Genomic DNA, 23,022 nt, shown 5'->3' on the forward strand with positions numbered 1-23,022 from the left:
GTGAAATGGCACGATCTCAGCTCACTGCAACCTCCGTCTCTTAGGTTCAAGCAGTTCTCCTGCCTCAGCCTTCCGAGTAGCTGGGATTACAGGCATGCGCTGCCACACCCTGATAATTTTTTTTTTTTTTTTTTTTTTTGAGATGAAGTTTTGGTCTTTCACCCAGGCTGGAGTGCAGAGGCGCTACTCTCGGCTCACTGCAACGTCCACCTTCTGGTTTCAAGTGATTCTCCTGCCTCAGCCTCCCGAGTAGCTAGAATTACTTACAGGTGCTCATCACCACGCCCAGCTAATTTTTGTATTTTTAGTAGAGACAGGGTTTCACTGTGTTGGCCAGGCTGGTCTTGAACTCCTGCCCTCGTGATCCACCTGCCTCAGCCTCCCAAAATGCTGGGATTACAGGCGTGAGCCACCGCTTCTGGCTGATTTTTGTATTAATAGTAGAGACAGGGTTTCACCATGTTGGCCAGGGCTGGTCTCAAACTCCTGACCATGGGTAATCAGCCCGCCTTGGCCTCCAAAAGTGCTGGGATTACAGGCATGAGCCCCACTGCGCCCTACCTATTTGCAATTCTTTTAATGCCACTTTACCTCAGGGGTTTTGGATTTTTGATCTGTCTATAGTAGTATTGCTGGGACTAATGTTTTAAAGAATTTTTGTTACTACTAAATAATTACAGAAAAAGCAAAGTCAAAAGAAAATTTTAAGTACTTAGAATTTCAAGCACACAGTATTCTTTTCATATCCGTTTCTATCCATCAATGTATATAATTTTTTAATAAAATGAAATATACATACTATCTTTGTGGATGCACATTCCCTAGCAGTAAACACATTTTTTTCTATTATCGTTTTGAACTGCTACATAATATTCTAAGGTATAGGTGTGTGTACCATAATTTATTTCAGTTGGTTGCCTATTATTGATTATTTCATGTTTCCAGCTTCTCACTATTATGATTAGTGCTATAATGCCTATTTGATTTAATTTGCATTTCTTTTAAAACTTGGCTTTTATTCTTGGTGGTTTTTTATTTTTTATTTTTTTTTATTTTTAGACGGAGTCTCGCTCTGTAACCAGACTGGAGTGCAGTGGTGTGGTCTCAACTCACTGCAACCTCCACCTCCCGGGTTCGAGCGATTCTCCTGCCTCAGCCTCCCGAGTAGCTGGGATTACAGGCATGCGCCACAACACCCGGCTAATTTTTTGTATTTTTAGTAGAGAAGGGGTTTCACTATGTTAGCCAGCCTGGTCTCGAACTCCTTACCTCAGGTGATCCACCCACCTCAGCCTCCCAAAGTGCTGGGATTACAGGCATGAGCCACTGTGCCAGCCAAATCATTTGATTTCTTTCTTTTTTTTTTTTTTTTTTTTTTTTTTGAGACGGAGTCTCGCTCTTTCGCCCAGGCTGGAGTGCGGTGGCGCGATCTCGGCTCACTGCAAGCTCCGCCTCCCGGGTTCACGCCATTCTCCTGCCTCAGCCTCCCGAGTAGCTGGGACTACAGGCGCCCACAACCGCGCCCGGCTAATTTTTTGTATTTTTAGTAGAGACGGGGTTTCACCGTGGTCTCGATCTCCTGACCTTGTGATCCGCCCGCCTCGGCCTCCCAAAGTGCTGGGATTACAGGCGTGAGCCACCGCGCCCGGCTTGATTTCTTTCTTAATACTTTCTGTCCCCTGGCATCATGCTGTCCTGTCCTAGGTTTATATAAATGTTAACCTGTAATTCCTTTTATTTTGTGGCTTTGTATTTTGCATGTAATGATTGCATTTGGAATGTAATTATTTAATGTGTCTGAAGTTTTTTTCTTTTTATTATGGATAATTCCAAACATATGAAAAGGATGGTTTTATTAACCTGTGTACTCATTGCCCAGCTTCATCAATTAACAACACACAGCCAGTCTTACCTCTGCTGCTGTTCATTCCCCACCCCTGCTCTGGATCACTGTAAAGCAAATTCCAGATGTCATTTCAATCATAATTCTTCACTGTACATCTCTGAAGGATGAGACACACACACACACTTTTTTTGGTGGGGGGTTGGTAGGGGAGACAGGGTCTCGCTCTGTGACCCAGGCTGAAGTGCAGTGGCATGATCACAGCTTACTGCAGCCTCAACCTCCCAAGCTCAAGCAATCCTCTCACCTCAGCATCCTAAGTAGCTGGGACTACAAGTGTGTGCCACCACATCCAGCTAATTTTTTTAACTTTTTTGTAGAGATAGGGTCTCACTATATTGCCCAGGCTGGTCTTGAACTCCTAGCCTCAAGCAATCCTCCTGCCTTGGTTTTCCAAAGTGCTTGGATTACAGACCTGAACCACCGTGCCTGGCCTCTTGTCAATCTTAATATCACAAAAGTAGACAAGTAGATATTTTGTGCTTCGTGATGTAATACAAAAGGAGTAAATAACACCACCTATGAAATATTCTTGCCCAGAAGAAACTACTTGTCTTTTATTTTGTGGCATTCCAGGAGTAAGTAAAAACCATACACTTATTCAGCTCAGAGTAGGTTTTTTCCTAGCACTGAAAAGTAAACCAGATAATTTGGATAATTGCTGTTACCCTAAATATCATTTCAAGGACTGTTTTCAGCCTAGCTGTCCTTCCCCATCTCCTAGCAACAAAACTGAACCTGATTTACCTGTCTTTACAGACACTACAGGAGACGAAAGAACATGTTAAATTACAACATATTGTCCTGTAGTTGCACTATTAAGACCACATCATGTTGTCCTGTCCACCATGCCCAGCTAATTTTGTATTTTTAGTAGAGATGGGTTTCTCCATGTTGGTCAGGCTGGTCTCGAACTCTTGACCTCAGATGATCCGCCTGCCTTGGCCTCCCAAAGTGCTAGGATTACAGGCGCGAGCCACTGAGTATTTGTAACCATAAGAGAAAGTATATTTTAACAGCGTTACATTTCATGCCAGTTGACAAGTTCTGCCAATTTTAATACGAAACTAAGCTTTATGTAATATAATACCATAATTTATGAATTTGTTCATTGTCACTGCCTTTATTCATGAAACCATCAAATAGAGTGTCTTTCAAGGGTTGCAGGATCTTAGAGGTAGAAAGTACCTTGGTGATAATCTCCAGCCTAAATTTCATCATCCCTTCTACGGTATTCCCAACAAAGTATCATCAAACCTATACTTAAAAACATATGGTGGCCAGGCACCGTGGCTCACACTTGTAATGCTAGCACTTTGGGAGGCAGAGGTGGGTGGAGCACCTGAGGTCAGGAGTTCAAGATCAGCCTGGCCAACATGGCGAAACCCCGTCTCTACTAAAAATGCGGAAAAAAAATTAACCGAGTGTGGTGGCAGGCATCTATAATCCCAGCTACTCGGGAGGCTGAGGCCGGAGAATTGCTTGAACCCGGGAGGCAGAAGTTGCAGTGACCCAAGATCGTGCACTTCACTCCAGCCTGGGCAAAAGAGCAAAACTCCGTCTCAAAAAATATACATACATATGGTGATAAAGTTTCCCATTTCCCAATGCAGCTTCACATTTGAACAACTCTAATTGATACAGCTTTATGGCAGGGTTTTAGCGTGTGAGTGGGATCCAAAACACTCAATCCTGTAAAAGGGTACAGTCCTGTTGTACATTAACACACTGATGATGTGAGCCTATGAGATGAGCCAATTACCAATTATGTTATATTCGAATCTGCTTTGTGTTGGGATACTTTAATGTAGGGTTTCAGTAAATAAATGAATTTTCATATACTGAACTGAAATTTGCTTTCATCTGTCTTATCTCAGGAGCCACACACACAAAATTCCTCTCATCACATATTCAAATATTCAAAATTGATTATAGTCTCTCCAGTGAAGGTTTCCTTCTCACTCTTTCTTGCCATTTTTGGCCAAATCCTTCTTATCCTTCAAGACTCCTTCTAGTTGTCATTTTCTCCAGACAGCTTTTACTGGCCTCCAGCAATCCGGACTAAATTGCACCCTGCTTCAAAGGCCCACTGTGCAGAACTTAAATTGTGCGCAAAGCAGTGTGTTAAGAAGCCTGTCTCCCCCTACTGGGCCACAAGATCAAGAACAGGGCCCATGTCTTAGCGTAACAGTGTTTAACAGTGTCTGAACCATAGTAAGCAATGAGTCACTGTTAATTGACCTAGTTTTCACAATCTTGTTTTCCCTTTAAAAATTACTCCTCTTTGTCAAAGGCCTTTTTTTTTTTTTTTTTTGAGACTTAAGTCTCGCTCTGTCGCCCAGGCAGGAGCGCAATGCAATGATCTCAGCTCACTGCAACCTCCGCCTCCCAGGTTCAAGAAATTCTCCTGTCTCAGCCTCCCGAGTAGCAGGGATTACAGGTGTGCGCCCAGCTAATTTTTTGTATTTTTAGTAGAGATGGGGTAGAGACGGGGTTTCACCATGTTGGCCAGGCTGGTCTTGAACTCCTGACCTCAAGTGAACCACCCTCTTCAGCCTCCCAAAGTGCTGGGATTATAGGCATGAGCCACTGTGCTCGGCCAGAGGCCCTCTTTTAAGTGTGACTTCTAAGATAAACACTTTTTCATATATTGTCTGCCTTGCTGATTATGACAGAAACCTTGCCATCCTGTTAATAGGAATGATATTCCTTTGTAATGCTGTCTCAGCTTCTGAAGTGTTCACATGTGATACTCCTAAGCCACACTTCCTATATTTGGGAGTTAATACAAATGGTTTCTAATCCTTAATATGGGCCTATCTTTCTTGTTCTAAGAAAAATTTCATTTCGGTATAGGAAAAGAATAACAATTTTCTTTGAATCTTTTGTAGAAGCTATTATTTTCTACATAATTAGCCCAGCATGCTCTCTCCACTTTCATCCCATTGATTAGGAAAGATGTTTGAGACAGGATTTCACTCTGTCACCCAGGCTGGAGTGCAGTGGTGTGATCCCTGGCTCACTGCAGCCTCGACCTGGGCCCAAGCGATCCTCCCACCTCAGTCTCCCAATCTGAGACTGCAGGCATGTACCACCAAGCCTGACTAATTTTTGCAATTTTTATTGAGATGGGGTTTCACTATATTGCCCAGGCTGGTCTTGAACTCCTGGGCTAAAGCAATCTGCTTGCCTTGGCCTCCCAAAGTGCTAGGATTACAGACAAGAGCCACCATGCCCAGCCAGAAAGATGTTAAATGAAATGAAGGTCTTAGGCCCACTGCTGGAGTCTTCTCAATTATCAATGAAACATGAATCTTTGCTATTTGGCTATAGTTACTGAAATATTTATAACAACCTAATTACTGACGTTTCATTCCATTTATCTTATTTACAAGGTTATTGTGAGAAAATGTGCTATAGTTATCATACTATCAAAAATTTGGCATAATTGAAAAATTACTGGTCCTTTGTGAATAGTACTTCTATTTAATTGTATTATGGAAACATCCTTTTAATAATCCACTCTAGACTCTTGTCCAAGAAGCATACTAAATTCAACAGTATATAGTTTATATCGAGCCTTTAGTTAAGCTTATGTTATCAATAGTATCTAGCTCAGACTAACAGAAGGTCTGGCCAGGTACAGTGCCTCATGCCTGTAATCCCAGCACTTTGGGAGGCCGAGGGGGGTGGATCACCTGAGGTCAGGTGTTGAAGACCAACATGGCGAAACCCCGTCTCTACTAAAAACACAAAAATTAGCCTGGCGTGGTGACAGGCACCTGTAGTCCCAGCTACTCGGGAGGCTGAGGCAGGAGAATCGCTTGAACCCAGGAGGCGGAGGTTGCAGTGAGCTGAGATCGTGCCATTGCACTCTAGCCTGGCAATAGAGCAAGACTCCATCTCAAAAAAAAAAAAAAAAAAAGAAAGAAAAAATTGGGCCGGGCACAGTGGCTCACACCTGTAATCCCAGCACTTTGGGAGGCCAAGGCAGGCGGATCACCTGAGGTCAGTAGTTCGAGGCCAGCCTGACCAACACCAACACGGTGAAACCCCATCTCTACTTAAAAAAAAAAAAAAAAAAAGAATATTAGCCAGGCATATTGGCGCATGCCTGTAATCCCAGCTACTCTGGAGGCTGAGGCAGGAGAATCGCTTGAACCCGGGAGGCAGAGGTTGCGATGAGCGGAGATCGTTCCATTGCACTCCAGCCTGGGAAACCGGCGAAACTGTTTCAAAAAAAAATGAAGGTCTGAACAGTAGTCGTGCTCTTGTTTTACAGATACGAAGCTTGGGGAGACCCAATATATGATATGCAACTATTTTATTTGAACCCTTATTGGTATCATTCTGACCTACCATTAATGTTAAACGGCAACATAAAACAATTAACAGCGAGGTGCTGGGCCACAGTCATCTTAGCATTGAGCCAGTTCCCAACATTTCCCTACATTCAATGTGTACAAAAAGGGCAGAAAACTCCAGGGGGTGCAGGAGAAGTAGAATGACTGGAAGCTGGCTGATCAGATAATGTTAATTTAAAATAAGGTTCAGCTGGGCAAGGTGGCTCATGCCAGTAATCCCAGCACTTTGGGAGGCTGAGCCAGAAGGATTGCTTGAGCTTGGGAGGCGGAGGTTGCAGTGAGTGAACCATTGCATTCTAGCCTGGGTGGCAGCATGACTCAAAATTAAATTAAATTTAAATTTAATTAAAATATTTTTTAAAATGTTGTAGCTGCAAAAAAATCATAAGAGTTTTTACCCCTCTATAGGGGTAGAATAAACTTTAAAAAATCTTAGCCAGAGAGGTCCTAGAATCCATGATACACCAGTAGCAAGGCATACATCTAGCACCCAGATTTGGTTTCTTATACTATATTCCAATAAAAGGAACCAGGGAGCCTTGGGGGAATGGTGATCCCTGAACCGGGGCAAGAAATATACAAGATAACTTGGAGAATTGGGTGTGGTGGCTCACACTTGTAATCCTGCACTTTGGGAGGCCAAAGCGGGCGGATCACTTGAGCTCAGGAGTTCGAGGCCAGCCTGGGCGACATAGGGAGAGCTGGTCTCTACAAAAAATACAAAAATTAGGCATGCCAGGCATGGTGGCTCACGCCTGTAATCCCAGCACTTTGGGAGGCTGAGGCGGGCAGATCATCTGAGGTCGGGAGTTCAAGACCAGCCTGACCAACATGGAGAAACCCCTTCTCTACTAAAACTACAAAATTAGCTGGGCATGGTGGTGCATGCCTGTAATCCCAGCTACTCAGGAACGCTGAGGAAGGAGAATTGTTTGAGCCCAGCAGGCGGAGGTTGCGGTGAGCCGAGATGGCACTGCTGCACTCCAGCCTGGGCAACAAGAACAAAACTTGGTCTAAAAAAAAAAAAAAAAAAAAAATAGTCGTGATGGCCTGCGCCTGTAATCCCAAGCTACTCGGATGCTGAGGCAGGAGGATCACCTGAGTCCTGGGGGTTGAAGCTGCAGTGAGCCATAATTATATCACTGCACTTCAACTTGGGTGACAGAGTGAGACCCCATCTAAAAAAAAAAAAAAAGAGATTTTGGAGCATCTTGTACTGCCTGAAAATATGAAAGTTCTTTTTTTTTTTTTTTAAAGGTGAGGTCTTGCCTTGTCACCCAGGCTGAAGTGCAGTGGCTAGATCTAGGCTCACTGCAGCGTTGGCCTCCTGGGCTCAGGCGATCCTTCTGCCTCAGCCTCCTGAGTAGCTGGGACTACAGTTGTGTACCACCACACCTGGCTGATTTATAGAGATGAGGTCTTGCTATGTTACCCAGGCTGGTCTCGAACTCTTGGGCTTAAGTGATTCTCCTGTCTCAGCCTCCAGAAGTGCTGGGATTAAAGGGGTGAGCCACCAAACTGGGCAGAAAGTTCTTTAAAACACACACACACACATGCGACAAGCCAACTGAAAGAGCTCCAGTGGCCAAAACTGAAACAACTTGAGCAACAAAATAAATACCCAAAGCATAAAATAGATATCCATGAGGCCATACAGACATAAAGGGTTTTTCTTTTGTTTATTTGTTTGTTTATTTTTATGTAAGATGGACCCTTGCTTTGTCACCCAGACTGGAGTGCAGTGGTACAATCTCAGCTCACTGCAACCTCCACCTCCCGAGTTCAAGCGATTCTCCTGCCTCAGCCTCCCAAGTAGCTGGGACTACAGGCATGCGCCCACCACGGCCGATTTTTTGTATTTTTAGTAGAGACAAGATTTCACCATGTTGGCCAGGCTAGTCTCGAGCTCCTGACTTAGTGATCCGCCCACCTCGGTCTCCCAAAGTGCTAGGATTATAGGTGTGAACTACCATGCCCGGCCAATAAATGTTTGAATAAATAAATGAAGGAGAAGGGATAAATCTGCAGAATTTCAAATAATGTATTTGAATTATCCACTTTATTTATTTATTTATTTGAGACAGAGTCAAGATGATGGAGCACAACTCCCCATTCCTTAAGAGTGGGTGGCACATAGTCTGATGTCTTACCCTAAGATTGCATGAATTTCTGGAAGGGTTTATGTTCTCAGGGCCACACTGGTCTCCAGACTTCTTCCATGTACATTGCCCCCTCCTTCCTTTCTAAGGTCACTCAAGCATGAAATCGGACTCTACATCTATTGCTAAAAACAAAAAAGCCCCATTTCCATGAAGCACTGAAGAGTTGAGTAGGCTGAAACTGGACCAAGATCTTCCATCACAATGATATAAAAACCTGCAAATGCGATGGCAGGTATCGCCATTCCCACACACACATCCAGCACCCACAGTAAGTATTTCCCCAACCATCAGCACTCTCCACACCTGCAGTCCCCGCTGCTTTTCATCTCGTCGGTTTGTTCTCTTGCTGATCATTGCACCTCTCCTTTCCCTGCTCTTTCATCTCTCGCCCTACTTCACAGGAGTAAGACTCCTAGTCCTACACAGAGCAATTTACTCAGCTCCCTGAATTATCTAGGAATTTCCCCAAAGATGAGAGTTTGTGGAGATACTTTCCTTTAGGTTTAGAGAGCATTGAATACCATTGGTTGATGACAGAGGTGACAGGATTCTGGGGGCAGTCTGTTCTTCCAGATGCAGAATCCTTTTGGATAGGGCAAGTAGACCTGTGAACATATTAGATTCCTATAATTCATATAATTTTAGGGCTGAAAACGTTTTCATGGGTCACCCTTCCGTTGAAGAAAGTAAGCTCTTTAGTGACCCACCTTGGGTCACATTGTCTACCTTATACAAACTCTGTGCTTGTAGAAAATAGGCTTTCAACCAAATATTCTTGGAACATAATCTTTTTTTTTTTTTTTTTTTTTTTTTTGAGACGGAGTCTCACTCTGTTGCCCAGGCTGGAGTGCAGTGGCGCGATTTCGGCTCACTGCAAGCTCCATCTCCTGGATTCACGCCAATCTCCTGCCTCAGCCTCCCAAGTAGTTGGGACTACAGGCGCCCGGCTAATTTTTTTATTTTTAGTAGAGACGGGGTTTCACCGTGTTAGCCAGGATGGTCTCGATCTGCTGACCTTGTGATCCGCCGGCCTTGGCCTCCCAAAATGCTGGGATTACAGGCGTGAGCCACCGCGCCCGGCCGGAACATATTTTACCAGGTTTTCACATTTGGATTTCTGGATACAGTAAGTAGCCAGTTACTACTTTAACGTCAGAAAAAGATGTCTTTAATTTTTTTATAGTCTGTAGTAGAAAACTTACGAAAGAAGGTACTTAGAAACGCCAGCTGTATATTTCCTAGAGGAAAAACTGGCAAAGGCGCTCTTCACAAAGGGTAGACGGTACTTTATACATCAAACCCAACGATCCGGTATCACACTTTACATTCAGTTTAACCATAAGTAAAACCTCTTGTCACACCGTCACCGTTACTCCAATTATGGCAATAACGACCTCCTTCTACGGATGCGGTTGACAGATAAGATCTCTAAACTGCTGCTAATCAATCGGTCCTGGCTCAAGAATTTCTTATCTGCCTGATTCAGAAAATACAGATGCTGGAAGCTCACAGGCTTGTTCGGGGAAAGAACGCTAAGCAAGAATAAAATTTTATTTCAAAGCGCCAAAAATCTCGAATTCTGAGGTCCCACAGCAAGGTTTCCCAGAGCGACTCACAGTTGTTCCCTTGTGAGAACGTAGCTCCGTGAAATGCGCATCCCTACTCGGTCCAGAGAAATAGATCAATGGGGAAAAGGATTGAATCAACAGGAGAGAGCCTTAAACCCACGGCCGCGGGCGAGTCGTCTGGGCAGGGGCAGGCGGGAGCAACGTGGGGCGACGCTCACGAACGATCAGAGCGGCGGGCGACGCAACGAGGCCCGGAGGCCGCTGGCTGTGCGCTCCCTCGCAGCAGCCGGGCGGGCAGAAGCCCCCAGTCCTCGGCCCCCGCGCAAGCGACGCCGGGAAATGCCCACATCCGGGAAACCTGCGGCGGAGTGCGGCGGCGGCGACACTGAGTGGAAGGCAAAATGGCGGCGGCGGCAGTGTCCTGGTGTTAAGGGGAGAGCCAGGTCCTCGCGACCCCCGCGACGGGTCGCGCTGGCCCGTGGCAGCCGGCCCGCTCCTCTCCCCGCTCTGCCCCACCAGGGATACTTGGAGTTGCTGGGACGGGCTCCGGCCGCCTCGGCGTCCGCCCTCAGGCCCGTGGCTGCTGTCCAGGAGCTCTGCTCTCCCCTCCAGGTAGGTCCCGGGCCGGCGTAGCGGGTGCTCTCCTCCCTTGCTCGAGTTGGCGGGGCGGTGGCCGCCGGGGCCCACGCCCATCCCCGCTGGCGAGGGTCCAGAGGTTGCTGTGGACTGGCGGGCAGAGCCGGCCCGCTCCGGGCCTGACTTGGCTGGTTGCATTGACCCGAGCTGAGCCCTGCCCTGGGGAAGCGAGGGTTGGCCGCGCCCGGTGCTGCAGGAAGAGCCCCAGGCTTTTCGGCCTCGAAGGTGCAGGTTTGGCTGGGTAGAGCCTGTCTTGCTGGCTGCCTTGCGCCGACGGTCTCCCACCCCACCCCCAACACGCTAGTCGGCGGTGTCCAGGAGGGAAGGAACGGGAAAGGTGGTTCTGAAGGAAAATTGCAGTAAAAGGGCTACAGTTCTTTGAATCCTAGAGGGCCGTGATCCTGGGTATACCTTGGAGAAATCCTTGGAGTCTCTTCTCTCTAGTTCAGTGTGATTTTAGGTTACTGTTCTTAGTTGAAAGTGGTGGGAAAGATGGAGAAGTCTTTATGGAGTAGCAGTGTGTATATAAATACAGCAAATGAAAGAACCACAATTAAGGGAACAGTGACTCTCAGATGACTTAATTTATCACTGTTCTGACTTCTCTGTCAATTTCTAAGGGAACAAAATTTAATGTTTGCCAACTCATATGTTAATACGACTTTTAAAACATGTATTGTCCTCCAGAAGTTATTCATAAATCTAGTGAACAATAAGTATAATCTCATGCACAGAAGTATATTGTATAACTCCAGTTTTGGAAATGGATTTGAATGTTAGCGATCATGAAACTTGTCAGACCTTTATGAATTATTTATTGAAGGTTAAAATTTTTTATCAAATTTCCTCCATGAGGAAGAAAAGCTAGGACATTATAATTGGAATGAATGTTCTCTGCTACGAAAACGAAGCTTATCTCTGACGGTAAAGTAGGGTAGTTGATTCCCTAAGGCAGTGGAGGAATTTGATTGAACAGTAAAAGAAGTAGCACTGTGTTAGTCCAGTTGGCTGCTACTGCAAGAAACTAGATCATGGTCCATGCTTGGAATGGTGCATTCTGTGCCTAAATATTGATTAAATATGTCTTGCTGCTCACCAAAAAATACTTCTACTACATTTTTAATGTATAATATCTGGCTTTCATTGTATGGGTCGTTTTTATTTTTGTTTTGTTTTTATTGCAAGTCCTTGTTGTTCTGTATAAATAGTCTTTGGAACGGTTCTAACCCTGGTTGTTTAGTTATTTTAGATGTTTTATTTATATTAATGGGAGATTGTTATACATCACAAAAGTTATTTAGTCATTGAATAACATTTTCGCCAAGTAGAAACAGCAATCATTTTTCAGCATGAAGATACAGTGTTGCTTTCACTTTTGATCTGACAATTATTAGAAAGTGAACTGAAGAAAATATCAGTATGCAGTTTCCTTTAAAGATGGGAACTCGCTATCTTGCCTGTGCTGGATTCCAACTCCTGGGCTCCAGCAATCCTCCACCACAGCCTCTCAAGTAGCTGGGACTACAGGTGCACTACTGCACCCAGCCAGGGTACTTTTCTGATAAACTTAATTCAACCCAAGTTAACACTTTGAAATCTTATGTAATGGTACCATTTTTTTCCCCTAAGTTGGACAAACTAATCAGTGATACCTGTTTGTTGATGTTTGTATTTTTGATGAGGGTCTGAACTTTTTTTAAAAAGGCGATTTGTCATACCCAGGCAGTTTGATTCCAGAGCTCTTACTTTAACCATGAGGTTAAAAGTCATTGAAAGTTATGGAGTAGGTAGGTGACATGATCAGAATTGTTTAATAAGATGAATCTGGCCCCATTGTAGTGTGGGTTAAAAAGGTGAACAGTTTTGCTTTGAATAATTATTTTAAAAATTCTCTTTGCCTAGTAATAATTTGAATTTTCACATGACATAGCAAAGATTATTGAGATTTAGTAATGCCAGTATTAACCATACCTTGTTGTGGGGATTATAAAATTAGTATAACTTTCTAGAAGGCAGTCTGACAATAAATATTAGAATTTTAAATAAGTATTCTCTTTGATCCAGCAATTCCACTTCTGGGAATTTATTTTAAGGAAAATGCTCAGCAATGTGTGCACAAGAATTTTTATTGCAGCAATTTTTTTTTTGTTCACAATTTTTGTTATGTGCAAGGAATAGGCTATATATATTATATATATGTTGATTTTATTAAACTATGAAGCATAATAAAATGAACATCCATGAACTTACCACCTGTCCTCAGAACTAGAATATTACCAGTATAATTGAAGTTATCAGTTTGCAGTATTATTTTACATTAGCAAAGAAATGAGGAACAACCTAAATGTCCATCAGTCAGGGATTTATAAATAATAGTACATCTGGCCAGACGTGGTGGCTCACGCCTGTAACCAGCACTTTGGGAGGCCAAGGTGGGTGGATTACCTGAGGTCTCGAGTTCGAGACCAGCCTGGCCAACATGGTGAAACCCCATCTCTACTAAAAATACAAAAATTAGTTGAGTGTGGTGGCACACGCCTGTAGTCCCAGCTACTTGTAAGGCTGAGGCAGGAGAATCACTTGAACCCGGGAGACGGAGGTTGCAGTGAGCCGAGATGGCACCACTGCACTCTAGCCTGCGACAGAGTGAGGCTCCGTCTCAAAAAAATAAATAAATAAAATAAAAATAGTACATATACATGATGAAGTTCAATATCAAGGTATTTATTTATTTATTTATTTATTTATTTATTTTTTGAGACGGAGTCTCTCTCTGCCACCCAGGCTGGAGTACGGTGGCCGGATCTCAGCTCACTGCTAGCTTCGCCTCCCGGGTTTACGCCATTCTCCTGCCTCAGCCTCCCGATTAGCTGGGACTACAGGCGCCCGCCACCTCGCCCGGCTAGTTTTTTGTATTTTTAGTAGAGACAGGGTTTCACCGTGTTAGCCAGGATGGTCTCGATCTCCTGACCTCGTGATCCGCCCGTCTCGGCCTCCCAAAGTGCTGGGATTACAGGCTTGAGCAACCACTCCCGGCCAATATCAAGGTATTTAAAGGAATGAGGTTGAACTATCATATTTTCTCAGTTCTGAAATGCCACTAACTCTAAGATAAGCCGTCTATTTAGTAGCAATTTTTTAGCGGGCAGAAAGTAAACATAAAGATTTTATTAATAATCAGTAGCATACATTTATTCGTTCAATTGTATACCATTTTCATCACAATAAAGTTTGAGTCTCAGCCTTATTCACATTCAGAATCTAGGATTCTTCTGAATTACTTTGGGTAGTTAATGCAACATCATGATAACAGGCTGCTTTTCATAATGCTAGTTAATTATCTTTTTTTTTTTTTTTTTTTTTTTTTTTTTTTTTTTTTTTTTTTTTGAGACGGAGTCTCGCTCTGTAGCCCAGGCTGGAGTGCAGTGGCCGGATCTCAGCTCATTGCAAGCTCCGCCTCCCGGGTTCACGCCATTCTCCGGCCTCAGCCTCCCGAGTAGCTGGGACTACAGGCGCCTGCCACCTCGCCCGGCTAGTTTTTTGTATTTCTTAGTAGAGACGGGGTTTCACGGTGTTAGCCAGGATGGTCTCGATCTCCTGACCTCGTGATCCGCCCGTCTCGGCCTCCCAAAGTGCTGGGATTACAGGCTTGAGCCACCGCGCCCGGCCTAGTTAATTATCTTAACCTATGTTGTCTTTATGATTGTGTGTATAATTTTAAGGTATAATGAAGAATACTGGGATGTTGCTTTCCTTTTTGCTTAGTTTTTTTTTTTTCTTCTAATTAAACAGCTTCCTCTGAAGATAACTGCAAAAGTTTTGACAGATTTTGAGTCTCTTACCTTTGAAAATTCTGTGATCTTGCTTGAATTTAATAATTATGGCTTTAATTGCATTGTCTATTGAATGACAGTTTGAGTGCACAATACTATATCACAATGGAACCTTTTCAAAACATTTTGTGGGCCAGGCATGGTGTAATACCAGTATTTTGGGAAGCTGAGGCAGGAGGAACACTTGAATTCAGGAGTTTGACACCAGCCTGGGCAACCTAGCAAGCTCTCCATCTCTATTTACAAAAGTAATAATAGCCAGGCGAGTAGCTCGTGTTTGTAATCCCAGCACTTTGGGAGGCTGAGATGGATGGATCACATGAAGTCAGGAGCTCAAGACCAACCTGGCCAACATGGCGCACCCCTGCCTCTACTAAAAATACAAAAATTAGCTGTGTGTGGTGGTGGGTACTTGTAGTCCCAGCTACTCTGGAGGCTGAGGCATGAGAATCACTTGAACTTGGGAAGCAGAGGTTGCAGTGAGCCAGCATATGGCACTACACTCCAGCCTGGGCAACAGAGTGAGACTCATGCCTATAATCCCAACACTTTGGGAGGTTGAGGCAGGTGGATCACCTGAGGTCAGGAGTTCAAGACTACCCTGGCCAACATGATGAAACCCTGTCTCTACTAAAAATACAAAAAGTAGCCACACATGATGGCACGTGCCTGTAATTCCAGCTACTTGAGAGGCTAAGGCAGGAGAATCGCTTGAACCCGGGAGGCAGAGGTTGCAGTGAACTGAGATTGCGCCATTGCACTCCAACCTGGACAACAAGAGAGAAACTGCTTCTCAAAAACAAACAAACAAACAAAAACAAAACAGAAAAAAAGAAAAAACATTTTGAGCATCATATATGGTGCCGCCAATGAAAATATTACAATTGGCCGGGTATGGTGGCTCATGCCTGTAATCGCAGCACTTTGGGAGGCCAAGGCAGGTGAATCACCTGAGGTCAGGTGTTTGAGACCAGCCTGGGCAACATGGTGAAACCCCATCTCTACTAAAAGTACTAAAAATTAGCCGGGTGTGGTAGTGGATGCCTGTAATCCCAGCTACTTGGGAAGCTGAGGCAGGAGAATTGCTTGAACCTGGGAGGCAGAGGTTGCAGTGAGCCGAGATGGTGCCATTGCACTCCATCCTGGGCAACAGAGCGAGACTCTGTCTCAAGAAAACAAAAAAAGAAAATAATACAATTGAGGTAACAAAGATTTCGGCTTTTATTTTATGGTTAAGTTAGGCATGTGCAATGACTGCTACTCTAGAACTTCTCTGCTTTGGAGGGGAGATTCGACCTTGATTTATTTGGAAGGAACTCTCAGCCATTGTTTTAATTATCATCCCTGGCCACCTGTGAAGTGTGTGTTGGGTGAGTATTCTCTCTTTGGAAGGTACAAATCTTTCTCAACTAGCTTATTGCTCATAGAAGTTGGGGGCCCAAGGGTTGATCTTAAGATGTACTCTATTTATTTATTATTATTATTTTTTTCTGGGACAGAGTTTTGCTCTGACTCCAGCCCAGGCTGGAGTGTAGTGGCAAAAATCACGGCTCACTACAGCCTTGACCTCCTGGGCTCTATTGATCCTCTCACCTCAATTGATCCTCCCACCTCAGTCTCTCCAGTAGCTGGGACTGCAGGTGCACACCAACATACTTGGCTGATTTTTTCTATTTTTTGTAGAGATAGGGTCTCACTTTGTTGCCCAGGCTAGTCTCAAACACCTGGGCTCAAGAGATCCGCCCACTTCAGCCTCCAAAAGTTTTGGGATTACAGGCATGAGCCACTGCACCTGGCCCTAAATTTTAGAAATATTAAAATGTAGAAAAGCATGCTTAGAATCAAACAAACGTGACACTGGCTGGGCATGGTGGCTCACGCCTGTAATCCCAGCACTTTGGGACGCCGAGATGGGAGGATCACTTGAGGCCAGGAGTTTGAGACCAGCCTCGTCAACATAGCGAGACCCTCGTCTCTATTAAAAAAAAAAGAGAGAATAAAAGATAAAATGTGGCTGGGCGCAGTGGCTCACACCTGTAGTCCCAGCACTTTGGGAGGCCAACAAGGGCGGTCTCCTGAAGTCAGGAGTCTGAGACCAGCCTGACCAGCATGGAGAAACTCTGTCTCTACTAAAAATAGAAAATTAACCGGGTATACTGGCACATGCCTGTAATCCCAGCTACTTGGGAGGCTGAGGCAGGAGATTTGCTTGAACCTGGGAGGCGAAGGTTGCGGTGAGCCATCACACCATTGCACTCCAGCCTGGGTGACAAGAGCGAAACTCCGTCTCAAAATAAATAAATAAATAAATGACACCTATTACTGTGGAAAGATGTTCATGGTATTATGTTATTCCTTTGCCAACAAATTGGGCCCTGATTAGTGATAGAGGCAAGATTCTTGGGTCCTATGGTCCACATGCCCAGTAATCTCTTAATCGGGTCCAGATATGATGAAGTAATGTGTCCTGTGTGCTGCGTGTGTGCGTACTCTGTCTGTCTGTCACTCACTGTATCTGTTTCTCTCTATCTCCCTTCCTTTTCTCTTCCCCTCACTCACTCACCGCAGTACACAAGGTAAGCACTCTTCCTAGAAAAAGAGAATAATGGAAGATAAGCAGCAAATGCTGATCTATAATCTGAAATCTCCTAGTCAGATTCTGTGTAAGCAACCAGCGTGGAGGTAGGGGAGATTGGACCTTGATTTATTTGGAAGGAACTCTCTCATCCATTGTTTTAATTATCCTTGGCCACCTGCGAAGTTTGTGTTGTACCTTCCCTTTGGAACGTACAGATCTTTCTCAGCTAGCTTATTGCTCATAGAAGTTGGGGGCCCAAAAGTTTTAAATTTTGAACAGACGAAAAGAGTTTTTTAGTATGAACTTAAGGATAATTTAAGAAAAAAAAATTTCTTTCTGTTTTTTGAGACAGAGTCTCACCCTGTCACCCAGGCTGGAGTGCAGTGGCATAATCTTGGCTCACTGCAACCTCCGCCTCCCAGTTTCAAGTGATTCTTCTGCCTCAGCCTCCTGAATAGCTGGAACTACAGGCACACACCACCATGCCCAGCTAATTTTTGTATTTTTTAGTAGAGACAAGGTTTCACCATATTGGCCAGGCTGGTCTCGAACTCCTGACCTTGTGATCCACCCGCCTCAGCCTCCCAGAGTGCTGGAATTAGAGATGTGAAGCACCGCGCCCGGCCAAAAAATATTTTTTTTTAACAAAACAGTTTCTTTAAGTTAGTAAACCTCTTCCAATCTGTTTGGTTTCCATCAATTCTGTGTGTCAGTAACCACAACCAAAGTTTGCATGTATTGGTAAACTCATCCAAAGATTTAAGAGTGTCTATTCCTCCTCCTCTCATTTGGTTATTTGAGGCTATTAGGTTTGATGGGAGGGCTACATCTTTAATACGGTCTTAACCACAGAAGCACTAGTTAGCTAACGAGTTTCAGTAGGCATCTGTGCTCAGTCTTTTAATCCTGCCTCTAGGGGTCTAGGTGCAAACTGCTTTTCCAGTCCTTCAAGGCTTTAAATTTCTGAACTTTTTCTATTCTCTTCTGTTTTTGCTTTCAAATCTGCTACTTCCTTCTTGAACTCATCATTTACTTATAATACTTGCCAAATATATAATAGCAGCTAATACTCAGTTCCAAAATCCTCTTTACCAAACTCTTTTATAAGACTACAAGATCAGTAGCCTCTTTGTATGCTCACTGACCTTGTAGTTGTATGAAAAGTTATTATAGGCAACAGCTTTACCAGATATTTTGCCACTATGAAACATGATCCTCCATCTTTCCGGCCTCTGGTATCTGTTTCCTCTCAACCCTCAGCCTGACCACTAAGGCAGTATCACTAAGGTAGGACTGCATAGATTTTTATTGTAGCAGCACCTGACTTCCAGGTACCAGTTTGCTGTATTAGGATAATGAAACACTGAATATACAGATGGACAATGGCCAGATCATGTATGAAACTAGAACTCTGACCCATGACCTATGTAGCAGTAGGCCCAAACAGTCAGGACTTGGTCAGTAATTACCAGCTTCCCTAATTTTTGTGCCTACTTCCAATTTGGGATGACTCAGAGAAAGCCAAATATGCTTCCCAAACCAACCACATAGGATACCCCGCTTCCAGTGTCGACGAAGAGTCAAACTCTGTAAAATATTTTAAGAGATCTAAGCCAAATATGAGTGGCCATTGCCCCATGACACAGCCCTCAGGAGCTCCTGAGAACATGTGCCCAAGGTGATCAGACTATATCTTGGTTTTATACATTTTAGGGAGACGTAAGACATCAGTCAGTATATGTAAGATGTACATTGGTTAGGTCCAGAAAGGAAGACAACTTGAAGCAGATGGCTTCCAGGTCATAGGTAAATTCACAGATTTTCTGATTGGCAGTTGGTTGAAAGAGTTGTTACTGTCTAAAGACCTAGAATCAATAGAAGGGAGTATCTAGGTTAAGATAAGCAGTTGTGGCCAGGCACAGTGGCTCACGCCTGTAATCCCAACACTTTGGGAGGCCAAGGCAGGTGGATCACGAGGTCAGGAGTTCAAAACCAGCCTGACCAACATAGTGAAACCTATTTCTACTAAAGATACAAAAATTAGCTAGGCATGGTAGCGTGCGCCTATGAACCCAGCTACTCAGGAGGCTGAGGCAGGAGACTCACTTGAACCTGGGAGGCGGAGATTGTGGTGAGCCAAGATCAAGCCACTGCATTCCAGCCTGGGCAACAGAGTGAGACTCCATCTGAAAAAAAAAAAAAAAAGGTAAGGGATTATGGAGCCCAGCGTTCCCATTGTGTAGATAGAATCAATAGGAAGGAATATCTGAGTTAAGGTAAGGGGTTGTGGAGACCAAGGTTCCCATTATGTAAAGGAAGCCTCCAGGTGGCAGGCTTTAGAGATAATACATTGTAAATGTTTCTTATCAGGGTTGATTCTCTCTGGGATCAGGCAAAAGGCCTGAGAAAGGAAGGGAATTATCTTCAGAATGTAGATTTTCCCCACAAGAGACAGCTTTGCAGTAGTGTTTGAAGATATGGCAGTACTGTTTGAAGATATGGCAAAAGAAACATAATTTAGGGTCAAATACTTGGATTTCTTTCAGGGCCTGCCATCTGTCATGTGATACTATGCTAGAGTCAGGCTGGAATTGGGTATCTTATTGCTACAGAGAGTCTGTTTTGTCAGTCTTAAGATTTGTTTTAATGTTAATGCTAGTCAGCTTTGCCTGAATTCCAAAAGGGAGGAGGGAATAATGAGGCATGGCCAAACCCCGCTTTCCATCATGGCTGGAACTAGTTTTTCAGGTTAACTTTCAAATGCTCTTGGCTGAGAGGAGGGGTTCATTCAGAAGGTTGAGGGACTTAGAATTTTATTTTTGGTTTACACCAGTTCTCCCACCTCCAGTTTCCCATGTCAACAACCTACAATCAGAGCATACCTGAAGTCTTCCCCCCTTTTTTAGCATAAAGATTTCCCACTCCCCTGCTTGCCTTTGAATCTTTGCCAAGCAAAGTTGACAGTGGCTGACTCCCTACCTGTATAGTAAGATCTGATTAAATAGCCTCTGCTTGTTTCCATTTGGGCAGTCTTTGTCTATTCTCACAATATTATTAGACAGTTTTATGGTAACAAATCCCCAAATATCAATGGCTTAATACAACAGAAATGTTTCTCTTGCTCAGAGTTCAGTGGGAGTCAGTAGGGCTCTCTGTCCAGTGGCTTAGGGACCCACCTTCCTTCCATATTGTCAAGCCACCATCTCAAAGTGTAACCTACATTGTCATTAAAGCAGGAAAACTGAAGCAAAGTGACTTTTAACTGCTTCAGTCCAGAATTGAGGTATGTTACATCTGTTCATCCAGCTTTGGCAGAATCTGGGAAATGGAGTTGAGTACTGTATGTGAATATAGTCTCTGCCACAGTATATTTACCAAAAGCAATTGGCTAAAGATATACACAATTCCTCCATTTCAGCGTTTTTGAAATCAGAAGATGTAGATTATCTTACAATTGAATTTTTTTTTTTTTTTTTGAGACTGAGTCTCACTCTGTCGCCCAGGCTGGAGTGCAGTGGTGCAGTCTCGGCTCACTGCAACCTCTGCCTCTGTGGTTCAAGCGATTCTCCTGCCTCAGCCTTCCGAGTAGCTGGGACTACAGGTGCCTGCCACCATGCCTGGCTAATTTTTGTATTTTTAGTAGGGACGGGGTTTCACCATATTGACCAGGCTGGTCTCGTACAATTAAACTTGAGATGAATATTCAAATATAATGCTTCTGTTATTTCCCCTGATAAATGAAGTGATATTGTTTGATGGAAATAATAGTTTCTTTAAAATAAATCCTGTGTGTTTTTATTGCATATATTTAAATAAGAATTTGTAGCAGAACCATTCTGGGATCCAGTCTTTTTTTCTTTTTTAACTCTCTATTTTGGAAAACTTCAAGAATACAAAAAAGTAGAGAGAAAGGTCAAGGCAGTAGGATTGCTTGATGCCAGGAGTTCAAGACCAGCCTGGGCAACATGGTGAGCCCCTGTCTCTACAAAATAAATAATAAGAAGAAAGAGACTAGTACAGTGAACCCTCATATACCCGTTACTCAGCTACAACAGTTTTCAACAAATGACAACTTTTGTCTCATTTATATCCCCAACCCCTTCAGCACACAACCAAATTATTTTGAAATAAATTCCAGACATTATTTATTTTATCCACAGGTATTTTCAACATGTAGATGATAGAAATATGCTTAAAGTAAGTTTTCAGTTATTTAAACCTAAAACACATTGTCACACATATACCAGAACTCAGTCCTTTCTCTGACCTTTGTGCAGTCAATGTTAGGAGTTACATCAGAGTATAGGACTAGAGAATGAATCTTTCTGGTCCAGCGTTTTCTAATGTATACTGCATGGAATGTGAATCTCATGAAATGTTATGGGGGGAGTTCTTGTCTTGAACTCCTTACCTCAAGTGATCCTTCCACCTGGGCCTCCCAAAGTATTGGGATTACAGGCGTAAACCCCCAGGCCCCCATTGTCTTCTCATAATTCCCCATGATTATGTAAAAGAATGAGATGTCCAGCCAGGCGCAGTGGCTCACACCTGTAATCCCAGCACTTTGGGAGGCCGAGGCGGGCGGATCACGAGGTCAGGAGTTCGAGACCAGCCTGACCTACATGATGAAACTCCATCTCTACTAAAAATACAAAAATTAGCCGGGCATGGTGGTGTGTGCCTGTGATCCCAGCTACTCAGGAGGCTGAGGCAGGAGAATTGCTTGAACCAGGGAGGCAGAGGTTGCAGTGAGCCAAGATTGCTCCACTGTACTCCAGCCTGGGTGACAGAGCAAGGCTCTGTCTTCCAAAAAAAAAAAAAAAAAAAGAGAGATGTCCAATTTTGTGTATTATGATCCCATTTTTGTTAATAGTAGTATATGTTAGAATATTCAGTATTAATAGTGATTATTATTGGTTTCCTGTGTCTTATGTAACAAATCACTCTAAACCTGATGGCTTAAAACAACATAAATTTATCCTCTTACAGTTCTGGAGGCCAGAAGTCTAAAATCAAGGCATTAGCAAGGCCAGTTTTCCTCCAGAGGCTCTAAGAGAGAAGCTCTCCCTTACCACTTCCAGCTTCTGTTGGCTGCTTACATCCTTGGCTTCTGACTTCATCATCACATTGCCTCCCTTTTTCTGTGTGAATCAGACCTCCTTCTGCCTCTCAAAAGGACACTTGTAATTGCATGTGGGACTTACCCTGTTAATCCATGACAGTCACTTAATCTCACAATCCTTAATCACATCAGCAACATCCCTTTTTCCAAATAAGATAACATTTACAAGTTCCAGAGAAGATTAGGAGGGGAAATATCTTTTGTTTGTTTTTTTTTTTTAAGACAGAGTCTCACTCTGTCTCCTAGGCTGGAGTGCCGTGGTACAGTCATGGCTTACTGCAGCCTCCACCTCCTAGGCTCAAGTGATCCTCCCACCTCAGTCTCCTGAGCAGCTGGGACTACAGCCACGCACACTGCCACACTTGGCTCATTTTTTGTAGTATTTGTGGAAACGGGATTTTGCTGTGTTGCCCACCCACGCTGGTCTTGAACTCCTGAACTCAAGTGATCCTCCCACTTTAGCCTCCCAAAGTGTTGGGATTACAGGTGTAAGCCAGGAATATCTTTTTTTTGGTTTTTTTTTTTTTTTTGAGATGGAGTTTCACTCTTATTGCCCCGGCTGGAGTGCAATGGCGCCATCTCGGCTCACCACAACCTCCACCTCCTAGGTTCAAGTGATTCTCCTGCCTCAGCCTCCCGAGTAGCTGAGATTACAGGCGTGTGCCACCACACCTGGCTAATTTTGTATTTTTAGTAGAGACGGGGTTTCTCCGTGTTAGTCAGGCTGGTCTCGAACTCCTGACCTCAGGTGATCCGCCCTGCCTTGGCCTCCCAAAGTGCTGGGATTACAGACGTGAGCCACCACGCCCATCTCAGGAATCTTTTTTTTTTTTTTTTTTTTTTTTTTTTGAGACGG

The 23,022-nt window shown here is 43.8% G+C and overlaps 1 protein-coding gene and 1 pseudogene across 2 annotated transcripts in view; one reads left to right on the plus strand and one right to left on the minus strand.

The window, feature by feature from the left end:
- Window positions 1-9,574: 9,574 nt before the first annotated feature.
- On the minus strand, window positions 9,575-10,964 carry LOC126952513 (uncharacterized; annotated as a pseudogene). The gene has a single exon (XR_007724919.1). The product of XR_007724919.1 is annotated as an uncharacterized LOC126952513 (transcript).
- LATS1 (large tumor suppressor kinase 1) overlaps window positions 10,371-23,022 on the plus strand; it is a 58,521-nt gene continuing 45,869 nt past the window's right edge. Inside the window, exon 1 of the mRNA XM_050787139.1 lies at window positions 10,371-10,609. The gene's annotated coding sequence lies outside the window, so the exon portion shown is untranslated. The remainder of the gene's footprint in view (window positions 10,610-23,022) is intronic.

This window comes from Macaca thibetana, chromosome 4, assembly GCF_024542745.1.
Source record: "Macaca thibetana thibetana isolate TM-01 chromosome 4, ASM2454274v1, whole genome shotgun sequence".
In the NCBI taxonomy this organism is placed as follows: Eukaryota; Metazoa; Chordata; class Mammalia; order Primates; family Cercopithecidae; genus Macaca; species Macaca thibetana.